This window comes from Capra hircus, chromosome 8 (assembly GCF_001704415.2).
Source record: "Capra hircus breed San Clemente chromosome 8, ASM170441v1, whole genome shotgun sequence".
NCBI classification, from domain to species: Eukaryota; Metazoa; Chordata; class Mammalia; order Artiodactyla; family Bovidae; genus Capra; species Capra hircus.
Window position 1 is genome coordinate 71,949,362 of NC_030815.1, and position 8,306 is coordinate 71,957,667.

Genomic DNA, 8,306 nt, shown 5'->3' on the forward strand with positions numbered 1-8,306 from the left:
GCTATAAAAATCTCCATCTGTCTACACCTAAAACTCTCATAACAGTGCTACCTCGTGAGTTTAGAAACTCCTTTGTGTAGCATATGCTGTCTAAAAATGACAGGATCAATCAACAAACACCCGACCACGCACCCAAAGGTCAGCACTAGACACATTCCTTCAGCTCATAATTTTATTTTTAATCATCTCATTTTCTTTCCTGAGAAGGAAAGAATTTAATAATATTTCTAAATATTCCAAAAGACAGACCATTGTTCTTTAAAAATAACAGAACAACATACCCTTGATAAACCAAGAAGACATTTCCAAATATCAAACTGCTTTGTTGATTGCTAAATTTAATGAATATTTTACTGTGGACTATGGCTCGGGTAAGGGGCTTCCCTGGTGGTTTGAGGATAAAGAAATCAATGCAGGAGACATAAGAGATGTGGATTTGATCCCTGGATCAGAAAGATCCCATAAAGGAGGAAATGGCAACCTACTCCAGTATTCTTGCCTGGAAAATTCCATGGACAGAGGAGCCTGGTGGGCTACAGTCCACGGGGTTGCAAAGAGTCGGACATGATTGAGCACACACACCCATGACTTGTGTATACAATGATCTTACCTTGAAGAATTCACTAATTCTGTTGTCAGTGTCAATTATTGCACTGCTATTTAAACAGAAAGCAATTTGAAATTCATGTTTCCAATTATACTCAGTGACAGGGAGAGGCTCTATTCAAAACTAGGCACAAACTTCCAATTTATTAGGAAATTAGGATATCTTTTCTCTGCCTATAGTCAATCCCTGGCTGCAGAGACATCAAGCCACTGATAATAAGATTTCTACTTTTCCAGTAAATTACCTTAGAGATACTATTTTGTTTTAAGGTTTGTAAGAAGTCCTAAAGCTGATTAGCTCTCAATCTTCAAACATAAGGAAACTGAAGCACAGGTTTTCTTTTTAAGCTTTCTTTAGGTTACACAGCTAAAAGAGAAAACGCACATAGTCCAGCTCCAGAGCATATATTTTTTCTTTATTTTTGGTGGATAATTGCTTTACAACATTGTGTCAGTTTCTGCCATAGCACAACAGTGAATCAGCTATAACTGTGTGTGTATATATAGCCTCCCTCTTTAAAAAACAATTTTTTTTGACCGCACTGTGTAGCATATGGGATCTTAGTTTCCTGACTAGGGATTCAATCCATGCCTCTTGCAGTGGAAGCACAGAGTCTTAACCACAGGATCACCAGGGAAGTTCACATATCCTTCTTGAGCCTCCCTCCCAGCCACCCTCATCCCACGCCTCTAGGACATCACAGGGCACTGAGCTGAGCTCTCTGTGCTATACAGCAGCTTCTAAATAGCCATCTGTTTTACACATGGTAGTATATATCCATCAGTGCTACTTTCTCAATTTGTCCCACCCTATCCTTCCCCCACTGTGTCCACAATCCCATTCTCTATGTCCAGAGCACATATTCTTAACCCCCTGTACTATTACATTGCCCCTCAAACCCATCCATCATGCCTATCTCAATTTATAAGGAGGATTTACTGCACTCTCTTTCTTTCCAGCTTGAAAGAAAGAAAATAGATCTATGCCATGCATCTTTCATTTAATATGCTTACAGATCTCTTCACATTAAATAAAATGATGCAACGGCACTCTTTGCATCATGAGAAGAGTAAAACATCCAGATACAACATAAGTGGTGATTCTTTCTACCACAACAGCTTGCAGTGTACAAAAATGTGGCAGCCACTTTCTCCTGGTAACTTTAATAGTCAATGGAAAAGGAAAGTGTTATTTCTAGCACCGCCTTCTATTGCCAGTCAGTGCAGAGACAGTATTAAAACACTACGATATTCATTTCCACAACAAATAGGTTGGTCGTTCCAGTTTGGAGCAAGTTATTTTTTCTTAGTGGTTTATGTAATTGGCCCACAGGAAAAGAGGAGCTATTTTTAAATGAATTATTTTATCCAATCAACACAAAACTCATCTACTTCCAGGGCTCCTCTGCCCTTAGAAGTGTAGAGCTTTTGCAAAGACACTGAGTCAATAGACAGTAAAACTGTGTGTTGTGGGTCCACTATATTATTAATGTATAATATATACTAATTTATTAATATATAGTATGCTGCTAAGCTGCTAAGTCACTTCAGTCGTGTTCAACTCTGTGCAACCCCATAGACAGCAGCCCACCAGGCTCCCCCGTCCCTGGGATTCTCCAGGCAAGAACACTGGAGTGGGTTGCCATTGCCTTCTCCAATGCATGAAAGTGAAAAGTGAAAGTGAAGTCGCTCAGTCGTCTCCAACTCTTAGCGACCCCATGGACTGCAGCCTTCCAGGCTTCTCCATCCATGGGATTTTCCAGGCAAGAGTACTGGAGTGGGGTGCCATTGCCTTCTCCGATATATAGTATAGATATAATATAATATATAATACAGGTATATGTAATATATAGATATATATAATATGTGTATATATATAATAGATAGATAGATAATATGTTTGTGAAGTTTATGTTCCTTTGGATGTGGGGCCAGTATGAGATGATGAGATCATGAGAGTGGGGCCCTGATGAACGGGATTAGTGCCCTTGTTAAAGAGACCCCAGACAGTTCCCTTGCTCCTTCCATCACATGAGAGCATTGAAAAGCATTGAAATCTATGAATCAGGATATGGGCTTTCACCAGGCACAGAACCAGGAGGCCTTGATCTTGGACTTTCCAGCCTCCAGAGCTGTGAGAAATTAATTTCTGTTGTTTGTAAGCCACTCAGTCTTTGAAATTTTGTTAAAGCAGACCAAACTAAGACAGCTTCCACTTTCCTATCTGTAATATATGGGCACTAACATACTCTTCAGCAATACGTGAACCATGAACTTCCTGATGTTCAACCTGGTTTTAGAAAAGGCAGAGGAACCAAAGATCAAACTGCCAACATCCACTGGATCATGGAAAAGCAAGAGAGTTCCAGAAAAGCATCTATTTCTGCTTTATTGACTATGCCAAAGCCTTTGACTGTGTGGATCACAATAAACTGTGGAAAATTCTTCAAGAAATGGGAATACCAGACCACCTGACCTGCCTCTTGAGAAACCTATATGCAGGTCAGGAAACAACAGTTAGAACTGGACATGGAACAACAGACTGGTTTCAAATAGGAAAATGAGTACGTCAAGGCTGTACATTGTCACCCTGCTTATTCAACTTCTATGCAGAGTACATCATGAGAAACGCTGGACTGGAAGAAGCACAAGCTGGAATCAAGATTGCCGGGAGAAATATCAATAACCTCAGATATGCAGATGACACCACCCTTATGGCAGAAAGTGAAGAGGAACTGAAAAGCCTCTTGATGAAAGTGAAAGTGGAGAGTGAAAAAGTTGGCTTAAAGCTCAACATTCAGAAAACGAAGATCATGGCATCTGGTCCCATCACTTCATGGGAAATAGATGGGGAAACAGTGGACACAGTGTCAGACTTTATTTTGGGGGGCTCCAAAATCACTGCAGATGGTGACTGCAGCCATGAAATTAAAAGACACTTACTCTTTGGAAGGAAAGTTATGACCAACCTAGATAACATATTCAAAAGCAGAGCCATTACTTTGCCAACTAAGGTCCATCTAGTCAAGACTATGGTTTTTCCAGTGGTCATGTATGGATGTGAGAGTTGGACTGTGAAGAAAGCTGAGCATCGAAGAACTGATGCTTTTGAACTGTGGTGTTGGAGAAGACTCTTGAGAGTCCCTTGGCCTGCAAGGAGATCCAACCAGTCCATTCTGAAGGAGATCAGCCCTGGGATTTCTTTGGAAGGAATGATGCTGAAGCTGAAACTCCAGTACTTTGGTCACCTCATGCGAAGAATTGACTCACTGAAAAAAACTGTGATGCTGGGAGGGATTGGGGGCAGGAGGAGAAGGGGACAACAGAGGATGAGATGGCTGGATGGCATCACTGACTCGATGGAAGTGAGTCTGAGTGAACTCCGGTAGTTGGTGATGGACAGGGAGGCCTGGCATGCTGCGATTCATGCAAAGAGTCGGACATGACTGAGCGACTGAACTGAACTGAACTGAACACACTCTTCATAGGGTTGCTGAGGGACTTCCTTGGTGGTCAGGTGGCTAAGACTCCATACTCCCAATGCAGGGTTCCCAGGTTCCATCTCTTGTTGGGGAACTAGATCCTACATACAGCAGCTAAGAGTTTGCATGTCACAAATGCAAACTAGGCCTACCACAACTAAGACTTGACACAGACAGATAAATAAATAAAATATTTTTGTTATAAATGGCTCCTCAGGTCATTAAATGAGATAATATCTGTACAAAGTGCGTAGCATTGTAATAAGAACATAGTAGCTTGTCAAATTCATTTGTTGAATGAATTGAATTTAAAATTAAATCAAAGCTGTAGTATAGAATTTACTTAATTTGAAGATATCAAATAGAACATTAGTTTCCTTACATATTATTTCAATACAGACTGCATTGCAATGAGTTAACAAAAATAAGCACACAATATAGATACGTACTCATATGCACATATATTCCTTCTTCAATGTATTCTGATACTACATTGTATAATATATTTACTGTTCATATAGAGAACTGGGGTGGAAAATAATTGCGTTTTGCACTGCAATAAACTATAGAAATTACTTAGACAACCAATAATCCACCTACATAATCATGGGGCTTAAATTTTTCTTGATGCAAATTATTTAAAACAATTTTGAGAGTAGGAGAAACAGTTTTGCACTAGGCCTATGAAGGCAACTTTAAATCCCCATATCCATGTTGGTTGTGCTCGGCAGCATAGTGCAAGGTTCTCAGAGTTCTCTTCAATTTCTTATTTGAGATCACTTGAAAATCATCATACCATATTTTAAATAAATTACTAGTTTTAGGTAATATTCCTTAAGTCATTTCTGTAAGTCAAGTTAACATTTTTATCTTAGAAGGGAGCATAGTTTTTAAAATTAACAGATGACTTGGTCAAAAACCCTTTTTAAAAATAATACTTAAGGGAAGTGATCATTCTAAAAACCACTGGAATTTAGACCGCTGACATAGGCACTTAGGCATATAGCTTTGTTTTGGGGGGCAGGTGTTGTAGGGAGATGAGCAAGTACCAAATGAAATTATTTCCATACATCTAGTTAGTTTTGTATGGCTCTAGTAAAGTGTATCTTGATATAACTTGTTAGAAATTTGGACAAATTTGGACATGTCACTTCCACATCCCACCCGCTATAATTTGTTACTATCCTAGCTTGAGACGGAATTTCCTTTGCTGAGCATTGTTGCCCAGCATAATAATCACCATGTTGCTGTGAAAGCAGTTAACCATGTCCACCCACTGAGCTCATTCCCTTGGCCATTATAACTAGAAGCAAATTATGTGTCCATGACATTTGGAAAGCTGATGCCCATTTTTTATTCATCAGCCACCCATGGAACAGCCACCAGTGTTTCTAAAGTGATCACTTTCTCACTAACAATTAGCAAGTTGCTTTGGCTCATATTCTTGGTGAGAAATTTGCTTGCAGTTCTCAGGAAGACACGTGGATCTCAACATCCTCATTAAAAGATGCAACCAACATATAAGATCCAGGGAGGAAAAGTGAAAGCTCCCAATGTATCTACCTTCTCCACCAATTTGGTAGAAAGAAGTAAACTCTTGATGGAAAAAAGAGAAAGACTTGACAAAGAATGAGAAAAGTAAATAACATCAAAAATGTGTCCCTTGCCCACATTAACATTCAAAATACTATGTGCTCTCAAAAAGGAAAAATACATAATTTACTGCTAAGCTAACATGCCATGCAGTTCCAGACTTAACATGTCATTGAGGGATAGATTTCATAAAGTGGAAAGGAATACATCCCAGAGGTAGTGTGCATACTAATACCCCTGCCCCTTTTGCTGCCACTTTATTTTTTTTTAATATTTATTTATTCAATTGGCTGCACCAAATCTAGTTTCCTGATCAGGGATCGAACTCTGGTCCCCTGCATTGAGAGCACAGTGTTAGCCACTGGACCACTAGACAAGTCTCTGCCGTCACTTTCAGATAGAGCAAGACCACTAACCGACGTATTTCCTCTCCAAACATCCCCCACCTCAAACCTCCACTTGTAACTATAAAAGCAGTATCTTAAAGGTCATATGGAAGCCTCTGAAAACTTGAAAATTTTTCCCATTTCCATCTGTTTTGATGACACTGGCCACACAAAGCCTTTGTTATTGTTAGTTGCTAACTTATGTCCGACTCTTTTGTGACCCCGAGAACTGTAGCTGACCAGACTCATCTGTTGGTGGGATTTCCTAGGCAATAATACCGGAATGGATTGCCGTTTCCTTCTCCAGAGGATCTTCTCAACCCTTAGGATCAAATCTCTGTCTCCTGCATTGCAGGCAGATTCTTTACCTCTGAGTCACCAGGGAAGCCCACACAGAGCCTTGGCTTCATATTATTTACTTGCCCTTCCCACCCAATCTCTATAGACAACCAAAACAATCTAGAAAGCGCAACTGCTATTAAGAGCACAGACTTTGGTGTCTTTTCAGACCTTGGCTGGAATCTCAGTTCTGAACTTCTGAGTGAGTCAGGGACCAGAAGATGGAAACAAAAGCACAAAAACATCATAGGGCTTTCAAACAGGAAGCAGAAATTGAATGCAGGAAAATGGCATCCCAGAAGTAAAGAAAAGAAGCAAAATGTGATATATTTGTCAGCTTGTTTATTAGATATAACAACATAGCATAGGCTTGGTGGCTTGAAAAACAAAAACTTATTTTCTCACTGTTCTAGAGGCCAGAAATCCAAGATCAGGATGGCAACATCGTCGTGTTCTGATGAGATTTTCCTTCCTGGTTACCTTACAGATAGTCACTTTCTTCCTTACGGGCAGGGGATAGACAGCCTTTTCCTATCTCTTCTCTCTTTTTTGATTGGAATATAATTCTTCACAATTATGTCAGTCTCCGCTGTACAATGAAGTGAATCAGCTATATGTATACATATATCCTCCCCCTCTTGGATTTCCCTCCCACCCCTCCATCTCACACACCTAGGTCCCCACAGAGCTTTGAACTGAGCTCCCTATGCTACACAGCACCTTCCCATGAGCTATCTATATTATACATGGTACTGTATACATGTCAATCCTACTCTCCCAATTCATCCCACCCTCCCCTTTCCGCCCAGTGTCCAAATGCCCATTCTCCGCATCTCTGTGTCTTCTTTAAGGACTCTAATTCGACCAGATCAGGGCCTCACTTTTACAGCCTCGAGGAGGAAATGGCAACCCACTCCAGTATTCTTGCCTGGGAAATCCCATGGATGGAGGAGCCTTGCAGGCTACAGTTGGTGAGGTCTCAAAGAGTCCTGAATGCTGAGCAACTGAGCACACACTGAGCTAGCAACTGAGCACACACTCATTTATGGCTCATTTAACCTTAATTACTTCCCTAAAGACCCTATCACTGAATACAAGGGGTTAATGCTACAACATGTGAATCTGGAAGGGACACAAGTCAGTCTACAGCAGGAGATACAAAGCAATGGAAAGAAACCCCATTAATCACCTCTGAAATTGGAGTGACACCCAGAAGCAAATGTTGTCACCAGAGCCCAGAAGCCAAGGCCATCAGCTGGAGATACAACCACAGCAGCAGAGGCAGCCTAGTGAAAACTGAGACCTGGAGGGAGGAACAGTCCAGGGAAGACTGAATCCAGAAGGAGATGCAGCTGCCTGAAGCAGGGTCATAATGGCAGGAAGACATTCTCTGGTTCTCCCCTCGGGCCCCCCCTTCACCCTTTCCACTCTTTCACTAGTAACTCTAGTACCTCCAACTGGTCAGTGTTACCAGGAATCCTCATCAAGGGAGCCTGGGACATGTAGTTTCCTGCCTTGCAGAGCAGAGGGGCACAGGTGAGACATGGAGCTGAGAACACACTGACAGAGGAATGGTACACTTACTGTGTGACCTTGGGCAATTCACTTTTCTGAACAGCAGTTTTTGCATCTGTAAAATGGGACCAATAAAAGAGCTGTTTTAAGGACTGAAGAATAGAATTTTGTAACACATTTGTTGTTGTGGTGGTGGTGGCTGCCGCTCAGTCGTGTCTGACCCTTTGCAACCCCGTGGACTGTAGCTCACCAGGCTCTTCTGTCCATGAAATTCTCCAGGTAAGAATACTGGAGTGGGTAGCCATGTCCCTTGTCCAGGGAATCTTCCCATCCCAGGGATCGAACCCAGGGCTCCTGCACTGCAGACAGATTCTTTACTGTCTGA